The following is a 12,749-nucleotide window of genomic DNA, read 5'->3' on the forward strand; positions in this document are numbered from 1 at the left end:
AACCCTGGCACGAGTGACTACTGACCACTTGCAAGGTGGCCAGTGCCCCCGCTGGGGACTGAAGTTTTCATTTTGTTCACTGTACAGTGGTTTGAATTTCAATAGCAGTCGGCGGCCGGAGCAGTGCGGTCGTACTCATCGGGACTCTGGTAGTTTTGTAGTTTCCTTCGTGGCTTATTGTAAAGTTGGTTTTGGCTACACGCTTGTGTAAGAGCCACAAGCACAAGTGTGGGGTTTGTGGGTGTCGAAGGGACGTTACAACAGAGGTAACAACTTTGGGGGTCTGCCCAGATTCTTTCTGTTGAAGCGGAGGTAGAACAGGTCTTCAGTGTGAAGAATCGCTTGTCTAGGTGCCCTGGGCACCCTGCCCTCCCATCAGCTCCCTGCTGCCCACAGTGATACGGACATTTCCTGCCAAAGGTGTGGGCTGTCCCTTCCCTGGGCCCTCTGGGGAAGGGGGTGGGGGGCAGAGAGCCCCCCCCCTCAGGGAGCGGCAAAACCATGCACCTGCGTCCTTGGCCCGCCATCCCCCAAAGTGGGTCGCGCCTGGCCAGCTTGCTCTGTTCTCTCTGCTTCAGTCCTGCATTTAGTGGGTGCCAGCCGTGTGCCAGGCCTATTCCAGGCACTCGCTGTGAGGAGCTGGACAGCCAGGACCCCTTCACTTGAGGACCTTCGGCCCTGGTGAGGGTGACAGATGTCACCCCACGATGATCATGTCAGTGCTGCAAAGGGGGGGGGGAGTTCTGAGGATGTGTGACCGGTGGGGGGTGGCACTCCTCCCCGTGGGTCCTGGAAGGAATCAGCCATGGAGCCAGCCCTGAGGGGTGCTGGGGGGAGCTTTCCAGGCAGAGGGGTAGCTTGGAGGAGTGGAAAGGAAGCTGGTGGGGTGGGCGCAGAGGATGTGGGAAGGGCTGGACTTGAGGTCTGAGGTTGGGGCCAGCGGTGAGGTCAGGGGCCAGGTGGGCTGGCTCTTGGGCCTGAAGGTCAGAGTGGGGCTGCACTGGATTCTGGCCCCAGTGGGAGTGACTGGGGGTATTCCACAGGGGAGCCTCAGGCCTTGCCCCTGTGAGGTAGCTCGCGTGGTCATGGGGGCTGGGAATGACCTGCCGTCTGCACACTGGCGGCCCAGGAAGGCCAGTTTGGTGATGTCGTCCAGTCTGAGTCTGGAGGCCTGAGAGCCAGGGGAGCGGTTGGTGTAAACCCCAGTCTAAGGGCAGGAGAAGGTGACAGGAGCTGTCCCAGCTCAAGGGGTGGGGCCAGAAAAGGGCACGTTCTCCCTCCCCTGCCTTGTGTTCTGTTCAGGCCTCGGGGACCAGATGGTGCCCTCCCACCTGCTCTCCTGCGTCCGCGATTCAATGCTGATCTCACCTGGAAACACCCGCCCCCAGACTCCCCCAGAAGTAATGTCCCGCCTGGGCGCCTGGGGCCGGTCATGTTGACACAACAGTACATATCACAGGGAGCGGTGACATGATGTGTGTGCCAGTGTGATCGGGGGCAGGGGCGCCCAGCAGGGATGTCCTGGGGAAGGCTCCCGTTGTTGGCTGGACTCCAGCTCCAGGACGCATGGACAAGCTCCCAGAGGGGCTGCGTTAGAGAATGAGGGAGACGAGGCAGAGCTTGCTATGCCTGGGATAGGACACCCCCTCCCTGTGCTTCCCTTGCCCTGCAGCCCTGACTGCCCTAGGAAGGGGAGCTGATGGGGATACAGCTGGCAGCTCGGCAGGACCAGCAGGCTTTGCTGCCCAGCTGGGTTTGGCCGGAGTCTTCCCCTCCCAGTGACTTCGGGCTGGTTCCACCGTGTCCCTGTCTGCAATGGAACATGACCACAGGCCCACGCATGTGAGCAAGGCCTGGCCCATGGGAGGCAGGAGGCCAGGGCCTCCTTTCAGCTTGTCTGATGGAGAGGCTTCTCTGCCCATAGCTGGTGACTCACTGCTCTCCTGGGGCACATGGTCTGTCGGGGGTGGGGGGAGTCGGTGAATCACTGAACCCCGCCTCTTTGCCTTCATTTCCTGTGGAAATAAACAAAGACCACCTAAATGAGACAAACCGGCTGTATCTGCAGAGCCTGCTACATACAAGGGAATCAGCCACCCTCGCTGCATTTGGCAGGGACTCGAAGGCCACCCCCAAGGGAGACAGGTTTATGTTGAAAAAAAAAAACAAAAAAAGGAGGAGTTTAACATCTGAAAAATGTACTACACCTTATCAATAGAATAAAGGACAGAAATTATGTGATCATCTCAATGGACGTAGGAAGAGCATCTAGCAAAACCCAATATTCGGGCTTCCCTGGTGGCGCAGTGGTTGAGAGTCCTCCTGCCAATGCAGGGGACGCGGGTTCATGCCCCGGTCCGGGAAGATCCCACATTCTGCAGAGCGGCTGGGCCCGTGAGCCATGGCCGCTGAGCCTGCGCGTCCGGAGCCTGTGCTCCGCAACGGGAGAGGCACAACAGTGAGAGGCCCGCGTACCGCAAAAACAAACAAACAAATGAAAACAAACCCAATATTCTTTCATGGTGAAAACACTCAGCACACTCCAAATAGAAGGGAATGTCCTCCATCCAATGAGGGGCGTCTACAAATACCCACAGCTGACCTCACACCTAGTGATAAAAGTCTGAGAGCGTCCCACCTAAGGTCAGGAACGAGACAAGGACCCCACGTCCTGCCACTATCTTTGTGTTGATTTCTGCTGTACAGCAAAGTGACTCAGTTATACATACATATTCTTTTTCATATTCTTTCCCATTATGGCTCATCACAGGGTATTGAATAGAGTTCCCTGTGCTCTACAGTAGGACCTTGTTGTTTGTCCGTTCTATATATAATAGTTTGCATCTGCTAATCCCAAACTCCCGACTTCCCTGGTGGTCCAGTGGGTAAGACTCCATGCTCCCAATGCAGGGGGCCCGGGTTCGATTCCTGGTGGGGGAACTAGATCCCTCATGCATGCCGCAACTAAGAAGTCTGCATGCTGCAACTGAAGATCCCACATGCCACAACTAAGACCTGGCGCAGCCAAAATAAATAAATAAAATCCCAAACTCCCAATCCATCCCTCCTCCACTCTACCGCCCCCTTGGCAACCATAAGTCTATTCTGTTCTCTGTGTCCTTGAGTCTGTTTCTGTTTCATAGATAAGTTCATTTGTGTCATATTTTAGATTCCACATAGAAGTGCTATCATATGCTATTTGTCTTTCTCTTTCTGACTTACTTCACTCGGTATGATCACCTCTCGGTCCATCCATGTTGCTGCGTACTCCTGCCACTCCTATTCAACATTGTCCCGGAGGTTCTGGCCAGAGCATTGAGGCAAGAAGAAGGAGTAAAAAGGCACCCATATTAGAAAGGAAGGCTTGAACTACCTCTGTTTGCAGTTGACATGATGTTGTGTATGGAAGATCCTAAGAGATCCACACACACAAAATGAAAATTAATAAGTGTGTTCAACAATTGGCAGAATACAAGATCAATATACAAAAATCAATTTTATTTCTATACCTAGCAATGAGCAATCCAAACGTGGAATTATGATGACAATCCCACGTGTGACAGCAGCAAACGAACAAAATACCTAGGAATAAATGGAGCGAAAGACTTGTACACTGAAACCTACAAAACGTTGTCAGAAGGAATTAAAGAACATCTAACTAAGTGAAAAGATAACCGGTGTTCATGGATCGAAGACTTAATATGTTGGTGGTGCCAATACTCCCCCAAACTGATCTAAAGCTTCGACGAAATCCCTATCAAAGTCCAAGCTGGCTTTTTACAATCTGATCCTAAAATTCATATGGGAACGCAAGGGCCCCAGAATAGGCAAAAGAAACTTGAAAAATAAGAAGAAAGTTGTTGGATTCACACTTCCCCATTCAAACTTACTGCAAAACTACAGAGATCAAGGCAGTGTGGCACTGGCGTTAAGGACAGACGAACAGATCAGTGGAATAGAATTGAGAGTCCAGAAATAAACCCTCACATTCATGGTGGGTTGCCACGAGGACACCGAGACAATTCGATGAGGAAAAGAACAGTCTTTTCAACAACTGGTGCGGGGACAGCTGGATATCCACAGGCGAAAGAATGAAGTTGGGGCCCTACCTCACGCTGTACACAAACGTTAACTCAAGATGGGTCATGGACCTCAATGTAAGAGCTGGAACTATAAAACTCTTAGAGAAAGACATAAACCTTCGTGACCTTGTGTTAGACAATGGTTTCTTATATACAACTCCCAGAGCACCAGCGAAATAAGAAAAAAATAAGTAGGGAAATCCCTGGTGGTCCAGAGGTTAGGACTCGGTGCTTTCACTGCAGTGGCCCAAGTTCAATCCCTGGTCAGGGAACTAAGATCCCACAAGCCACACAGCTAGGCCAAAAAAAAAGAAAGAAAGAAAAAGGAAAAAATAGGTAAATTGGACTTGGTCAAATTTCAAACTTTCGTGTGTCAAAGGATATTGTGTATTGATTGATATGGTTTCAAATCCACTCGATGATTTAAGTGAAGTTGTTTTAATCCACTTGATTATGGCAAAGACAGAAAAAAGAAGTTGTTTTTAGAAGTAAAGTTGTTTTGGGGAGGAGGGATAAATTAGGAGGTTGGGATGAACATATACACACTACTATATATAAGACAGATAATCAACAAGGATCTACTGTAGAGCACAGGGAACTCTGCTCAATACGCTGTAATAACCTATATGGGAAAAGAATCTGAAAAAGAATAGATATACGTGTACGTATAATCGAATCACTTTGCTGTACGCCTGAAACTAACACAACACTGTGAATGAACTATACTCCAGTATAAAATTAAAATTAAAGACAAAACAAACAAAATAGAAGTAAAGTTATTTTGATATAAGAATGAACCGGGGCTTCCCTGGTGGCGCAGTGGTTGAGAGTCCGCCTGCCGATGCAGGGGACACGGGTTCGTGCCCCGATCCGGGAAGATCCCACGTACTGCGGAGTGGCTGGGCCCACGAGCCATGGCCCGCTGAGCCTGCGCATCCTGAACCTGTGCTCCGCAACGGGAGAGGCCACAGCAGTGAGAAGGCCCGCGTACCGCAAATAAATAAATAAATAAATAAATAAATAAATAAATAAATAAATAAATAAATAAATAAATAAATAAAAAGAATGAACCGTGTCAGGATGTTATTTTCCGAGCTCAACAGCTCAGGGCTCCCTGGGGGCTTATCAGTAAGAACCGTGTGAAAAAGCAGCTCTGGCGCCGGACATTAGGGCTGTAAATGCCAAGAGTCTGTGAGGACCAGGCGAGACTGCTGATCTAGCTCTCCGAAGCCCTTGGGGCATTAGCTCCCGCCCTGGTAAAGGTGATTCCTTTATGGGCAGTGGTGACAAACGGTGCAGCCTTCTCTCCAAGGAGATCAGCCAGCCGGCTAACACCAGCACCGTGGTTCCCTAGCAACGCGCTCTAGCAACGAGGGACTTTTATTTTTGCGCGGGCAGCGGGACATCCGCTCCCCCGAGAAACCAAAACTTTGTACAAAAGGTACATCTCAACTGAATGTGGACTTTCTTCCTTATACTTCCCCTTGGCTGGAACAAAGGGGTAATTAATCTGTCATTTGTTTGGAGTATGTTATTTCTGTATTAGCTTATTAAGAGACATTATCCTGTATGCTTGTGATGTTATTATAACTCCCGCCGTGAACCTGTGTTAAATAGAGTATTGGCAAAGACAGTCTCAGTCTCTGAGCATGATCTGCCGCCCCCTTAAACAAAACAGATATCATCAAGAAAGTGGAGAGACAGCCCCTGAAATGGGAGACAATATTTACAAATCAGATATCTGATAAGAGACTGGTATCCAGAGCACGTAAAGAGCTCTTAACAGCAACAAAAAGGCGAACAACCCAACTTAAAAATGGACACGGGCTCTGAATCAACATTTTCTTCTTCTTTTTTTTTTTCGGCCGGCGGCTTGCAGGATCTTAGTTCCGCGACCAGGGATCGAACCCACGCGCTCGGCAGTGAAAGCGCAGAGCCCTAACCATGGGGCTGCCAGGGAAGTCCCCGAATAAACAGTTTCCAAAGAAGATAGATGTTAGCCAATAAGCACATGGAAAGATCTCAACATCACTAATCATCAGGGAAAAATGCAATCAAAACCACCATCAGTAATCACTTGACACCCACTAGGATGGCTATCACAAAAAAGACAGAAGATAACAAGTGTTTAGAAGGATGTGGAGAGGCTGGAGCCCTCAAACATTGCTGGTGGGAATGTAAAGTGATGCAATCATTTTGGAGGACGGTCTGGCAGTTCCTCGAAATGCTAAATGGAGTTATCACATCACCCGGCAATGCCTCTTAGGTACATTCCCAAGAGAAACGAAACCGTACGTCCTCTCAAAAATGTGTCCAGCACTGTTCACCACAGCTAACGGGTGGAAACAACGCACATGCCCACTGACAGCTGAATAGATACACAAAATATAGAATAGCCGTACCGTGAAGTACCATTCAACCGTGAAGAGGAAGGAAGCACTGACACAGGCTACAATGTGGGTGACCCTGAAACCATGAGGTTGAGTGAAAGAAACCAGTCACAGAAGGCCACGTGTTATATTTCTGTTTATGGGAAATGTCCGTTTGGGGGAAATGTCCAGAACGGGCCAATGCACAGATAGAAAGCAGATTAGCGGTTGCCTGGGGCTGCGGGGGGGTGGGGGGGTGGGGCGGAGGGAGTCAGTACTAACGTGTACCTGCGGGGTCTCTTCTTGGGGTGCTGAAATGTGAAATTAGGGGGTGCTGATGGGGGCACAGCTCTGCGAGCATATAAAAACCCCTGAACTGTACATTTTAAAGGAGTGAATTTGATGGTATGCGAATTACATCTCAGTAAAGCTGAAAGAGAAAGGAAGCTTCACTGTTCCGATCAGGGGCTGTCAGCCCTGGGGGAGGCGGAGGCAGCTAACCAGCCAGGCGCCCGTGGGAGTGGCTTGGGGGCTATTTGGCTTTCTCTGGGCGGTCCTGGGTTGGGAGCAAAAATAGGGAAGCCGGTGGTCCTGGCCACGGCCTGACCCTCTGGGCCGATTTCTGCAGAGGTTGCAGTTGGTCTTCCTGGACTTCTCGTGTGGGTCAGACCTTGCTGTCATGTGTGGTCTGTCCTTGTCCTTTGCGTAGTCAGCCTCTTGCTCCGTGAGTCTAAAATAGGGATAAAGAATGCGCTACATCGGGTGTGAGAGGCATGGTGGGGTAGGGTTATCTCCACTGACCTTCTCGGCCCAGCTCTCAACCCGGGGGCCCTGTCCTCCTGGAGCTCCCACCTCATAAACTAGAGAATTGAGAGTAGTGACAGGAGCTCAGGAGCGGCCGAGGTGATGGGACAGGACAAAGCCTCTGGGGGCCTCTCGGCCCGGGGGAGAGCAGAGACCCCAGGCCGTAGAGTGCCACAGGGGAATGAGCTGGGAGAGGGGAGGGCTGGGGGTCTAGGGTTCTTCCGAGGGCGGTGGCAGGCCAGGGGACCCCGGGGGCTGGCAGGTGTGTTTTGGAAAGTGGGGCGGCCAAGGGCTCAGTAACTGCAGGAGTCCGGGCCAGCGCTCACTGTGCAGGATGAGGGGCAGAGATGGACAAGGGGTCTCAGGCCAGGAGGGCCTCCCTGTGTCTTGGGGGTCAAGGGAGGGAGGACAGGTCAGCCACCAGAGGGTGAGGGATAGTTTAGGGTTCGTGCAGGGAGGGATCGGGGCGTAATTAAGTGCGCAGTGAGATGTCTCTTAGGAGACCCCCAAGGTGTGGAATCTGTCCCTCTGGGGCAGTTTGCGGTGACGGTGCGGGGCCTGGTCAGGCGTTTCGGGGGGTCCCCTGGCCTCCCCTTCAGTCTTGCTCTGGGTACGAGGAGGGGTGAGGGCCCTGGGCCCAGACAGGAAAAGAGACCTGCAGGCTCTGACCCTGGCTGCACTGAGACTGGTGGGGCTCCAAGGCCCAGGATGGCCATCAGAGTTCCCGCACCCCGACCCCCCACGGGCCATGGGACCCCCAGAGCCGCAGGGCCACGTGCACTCACTATTCACAGGGGTGATCCTCCTGGCCACCATCTGAGGCCTGAGGGCGGCCTGGCGTCTGGTTACCGCTTAGCCTCCGGACCACTGGAAATCTTAGCCGAGGGCAGCTGGAGGAGGCCCCGCCCCAGGGAGAAGGACAGAGATGGTCCCTGTCCTGCTTGCGGGGTGGGGGAGCCTCAGGCTGAGGGAGTCACGGGGCCCCTTAACCTTGCCCCTGGGCGCCCAGGCCCCCAACAAGAGGCTCCCAGGGTCTTTCTCCCTCGAACAAGCTCTGATAGCATTGCCTTGTTTACGTCTACATGATTAGTACCACGGAGAGGAACTCTGCGTCCTGGCTGCCCCGTGAGACCCGACGGCGAAATGGGCGGTGCCCAGAAAGGAAGGGATTCACGATCCACTGTCCAGTACCGGCTCCCACGTGGGCGGGGAGTGGGAGTCAGGTCGGGTCTAGTGAGAATAGGGGGATCTTTCAACACTGGGACCGGGATCGCCCAGGCTCCAGGGATCCCATTTGGTGGACGCAGCAAAGAGTGGGGTCGGAGCCTTAAACCGTTGGTGCTTCCCGTTGAGGAGCTGGTGGGTCTCTCTGGAGCGAGGCCCAAGGCCCCTGAGCAGCCCGCTGTGGACAAGGCAGGGTCGTGCAGATGGAGACGTGGGCTGGGGAGCGGAGGCGGGGTCCTCGGTATCCAAACTGTGGTGGCGTGGGGTAATGGGGTTTCCGTTCTTACGATTAAGGAGAAATGGGGGCCCCACTCGGGCCAGCCTCCCGTGGGGACTTGGAGCCTTGGCTCCAGGTGGGCAGAGCAAGGACCCCAGCAGACCCAGTGCTCAGGTAGGGTGGGTGATGGGGAAGGGCTCTGAACCCCTGAGCTTGGGGCTGGGGAGAGCAGAGGCTGCACCCTCCCCGCTGTGCCCAGAGCGGGAGCAGGGGGAGAGGGGAGTCCTGGGGAGCCCCCCACGCCTAGCCTCCCCAGAGCGTCAGCCTTGGGGCCAGCATCTGTGCCCGATCGGGGCGCTGCTGCATCCTGGGGGCCATAAATGGGGTTCTATAGGGGTTCAACCAACATATGTAAATGACTGAGCAAAGCCCACAGCCCCCCACCCTCCTGGCCTGGCTGGTGGGGCGGGAGGGCGTGACACTGGGTAACTGACCACTCACAGTGCTGGGCTGGGTGGCCGGCTTCCCTCAGACCCCGCCCCGGGCCACACACCCCTCCCTGCTCCCTCACCTCACAGAGCCCACGGGGTAGGAGAAGCTGGGGGAGCCATCTCCTGCCCCAGACGTGGCCCATCTCGGTGCTGAGGCCACCGGGTCACTGCCGGTCAGTCTCCCATGCTCCTGGGCCGTCAGCATGTAGCTCCATCCTGTTTCACCCCCGTCTCATTTTCCTTGAGCCCCTCTGTACAGGGCGCCAGGGTGGGGACGCAGCACCCTTTGGGCTGGGGGTCTGCTCTGTCTCCGTCTGTAACTCCGGACTCCATGTTCCCCTCCCCCACCCCCATCCCCGAAGTGCATAGGGGTGTGTAAGGTGGAGAAGGTCCCGTGAGGCCAGAATGGAGCTGCAGACCTGCAGGTGTCTGCGGGCGTCGCCATCCGTCCAGTTCGGAGCCCCCTGCTGGCCCATCCATGAAGCCCCTCCTCACCCGGGCTCTGCCAGCCTCTCAAGAGTCCCCTCCCAGGGCAGGCGGGACGTCCTGCCTCCCTGCATGCCATGTCCGGGTCCTGGAGCACAGGCCTCGCCCCTGCTCCTGCCTCTGCCCTGTGCTGGCTCTGGGGCAACATGGAGCCGTCTGTGGAAGTTTTCATCCTCCCTGGGTGATGCCTTGCCTGCACCCCACCTCCAGGGTTCCCGAGTCCTCTCTGCCTGTTTATTTTATTATCTCCAAAATGTTTTCTGCAAATCACCAGGAAACCTGATTTTGGTGGTGAGGGAGCTGGGAGGACGGCGTGGTTACAGGGACAGACCTCCGATCACGGGGTGCAGGGCGGGAGACAGACCCGAGAAGTCCAGGACAAGGTGACCCCCACTTCCTCCTGGGGGGTCATGGCCCGTTGGCCGCAGGAGCCCGTGCAGAGCTGGCGCCCATCTTGAAGTACCTCCAGTTCTTTTCTTCTAACTGTTGAGTTTTCCCCACACTCTCTGCTCAGATTCCAGAGACGGGCACCCAATGGCTCATCGGCTGTTATTGTTTTCACCCTTGGCCAGGTCAAAGGATGCTGGCCAGACCCTGATGCTCTGCAGGGGCCCCGGAGGTGCAAGGTCGTGAGGGACAGAACACGGACATCTACGCATAAGGACGGACCTTGGTCCGACCCCTCCAGAGGCTGTGCACAGGCCCCTGGGCAGGGCCTGGGCTGGGAGGCCCAGGGATTCCTGATGGGGGACCTGTCCTTCTTCATGCTGCTGACCCTCCCTGAGCCATCACGTCAAGCCGTGGGCTGTCTGCCCCCATCCCCCTCCAGCCAGCCCACCCTGCATCACACCTGCTGGTCTGCTTCCTCTGTGGGAGGGGTGATGTTATGGGTCAAACTGTGTCCCCCAAAAACTCATATGTTGACGTCATAACCCCCAGTACCTCAGAATGTGACCGTATTTGGAAACAGGGCCTTTACAGAGGGAATTAAGTTTTCGATCTCAAGAGGCGATCACCCGCATTTAGAGTGGACCCTAAATCCAGGGACAGTTGTTCTTATAAGAGAAAGTCACGGGGAGATTGGACACAGACACAGGGAAAAGGCCATGTGAAGAGGAAGCCGGAGGCCGGGGGGACGCTTCTTCAAGCCAAGGAGCCCCACCTGTCTGCAGCAAGCCACTAGGAGCTGGGAGAGGGGCCTGGACCAGATCCTCCATCACAGCCCTCAGAGGAACCCGCCAAGCCCTCACCTTGACCTTGGACTTCCCGCCTCCAGGCTGTGAGAGGGTAAACCTCTGTTGTCCAGTTCACCCGGGCTGTGGTATCCTGTTACACAGCCCCGGATGACGACGATACTGAGATTTGGTTCTCTTTTGTGCCCAGGCATCCAAGGGCCAATCTGGCGATGTTTTAGCGCTGTCTTCCAGAAGCGTTGCAGGGAGTTAAATCCCGTGTCACAGGGAGGGTTCGATATCCAGACACTTAACTCAGCTTGGTATCCCTTCCCCGTGGGGCGGCCCGCTCCGGACCCGGCCTCTCGCAGCCCCCGAAGAGGTCCTGCAGCTTCCTCTACGTCTGGTCCTATCGTGTCTGAACCAGCTCAGGGCTTGTGGCGGCCTTGGTCCCGAAGGGGGAGGTGGGGTGGAATTCTACACCATTACAAGGACAGAAGCCATGTGAGGGGGTTCATCGTGTGTGTCAACCTGACTGGATCACGGGGGACCCAGGCTTTTGGCCAAACCTTATGCTGGGTGTGTCCCTGTTTCTGGAGGAGCTTAGCATTGGAATGTATAGACTGGATAAAGCAGGTGGCCCTTCGCAGCACGGTGGGCCTTGTCCAGTCAGGTGAAGGCCCGAATAGAACAAAAGGCTGAGTGAGAGGGAGCTCCCCCAGCCCGATGGAGGAGCTGGGCCACAGCCTTTTCCTGCCTTCAGACTCAGACTGAAATGTGGGCCCTTCCCCGGTCCCGAGCCCACTGGCTTTTGGACTAGAACTGACACCAGCTGCCCTCCTGCTTCTCCCAGTCGCCAACTGCAGGTCCGGGGACTCCCCAGCCTCCCTGATGGCGTGAGGCAATTCCTCGCAATCAGTCTCCTTCTATGTACACACACAGTCTACTGATTCTGTGTCTCCTGAGAGCCCTGATGGATATGCTGTGTCTTTGGAACTGTTCCAAGAGTCTGAAGTCAGCATCCGAGGAGCCAGGTGCGCTGGATCTGGAGGGGACCGGCTCAGCGTCCTCTTCTCCAGCCCAGCCCTGTGTCCATCGCAGGTGGGACAACGCACTCAACACCACTGACCTCCGCTCCACCCACGAGCCCACCGTCACCCCTTGGGTGTCATCAGCCTCGGAACTGCCTCACCCGTGAGGCTGAAGATCCCAGGCACCTCCCTTCCATCCTTGCACTTGCCCTGTGTTTATCTCATACCCGCTTTGTCTTGAGCACCTACTTTCCTGCCGTTCCTGTCTTCACATCTTAGCCACCAGCCTACAACAGCCATCCTTCACGCTAATCGTGCCCTCGCTCGTGTTGATGCCGAAAACCCGGCCTCTGTGCGGCGGTGCCGAACCGAATCTCGGAGACGGAGTTTTGCGTGAAGTAGAAGAGAATAGCTTCATTGCTTTGCCAGGCAAAGGGGGACACAGTGAGCTCCCCGCCGCCCTGAAAAACCGTGTGTCCCAACCCCGGGAGGATTTGTTGAGGAGTTTTTAGCAGTGGCTCAAGGGCGGGGTTGCCGATAAGATCAGGGTGTGTGCAGGGCCTGCACTCCTTTAATCTGGCCTCGGGTGGTCTCTTGATGGGGTTCCCCGGAATGAAGAATGATAACATCTTCCGTTTGTCGGGGGGTTTTAGTTCTGCAGAAGAGCTCAAAGATACTGTTCTGTGCATCCCTTGAGGTGGAACCAGGACCTGCTCCGAGGCTGCACTGTTGTTTCCTGACCGCTCCTCCCTTGTCTCCGCATCCCCTCCCTTCCCTGATTGGCAGCTGTTTGCGAGGCTTCCTGCCCAGGAGCCCCACAGGGTCCTCCGGGGTTTCAGTGTCTGCGACTCCTTTTAGTCGCAATGGACACCA

The sequence above is a fragment of the Phocoena phocoena genome, chromosome 8 (assembly GCF_963924675.1).
Source record: "Phocoena phocoena chromosome 8, mPhoPho1.1, whole genome shotgun sequence".
Lineage (NCBI taxonomy): Eukaryota > Metazoa > Chordata > Mammalia > Artiodactyla > Phocoenidae > Phocoena > Phocoena phocoena.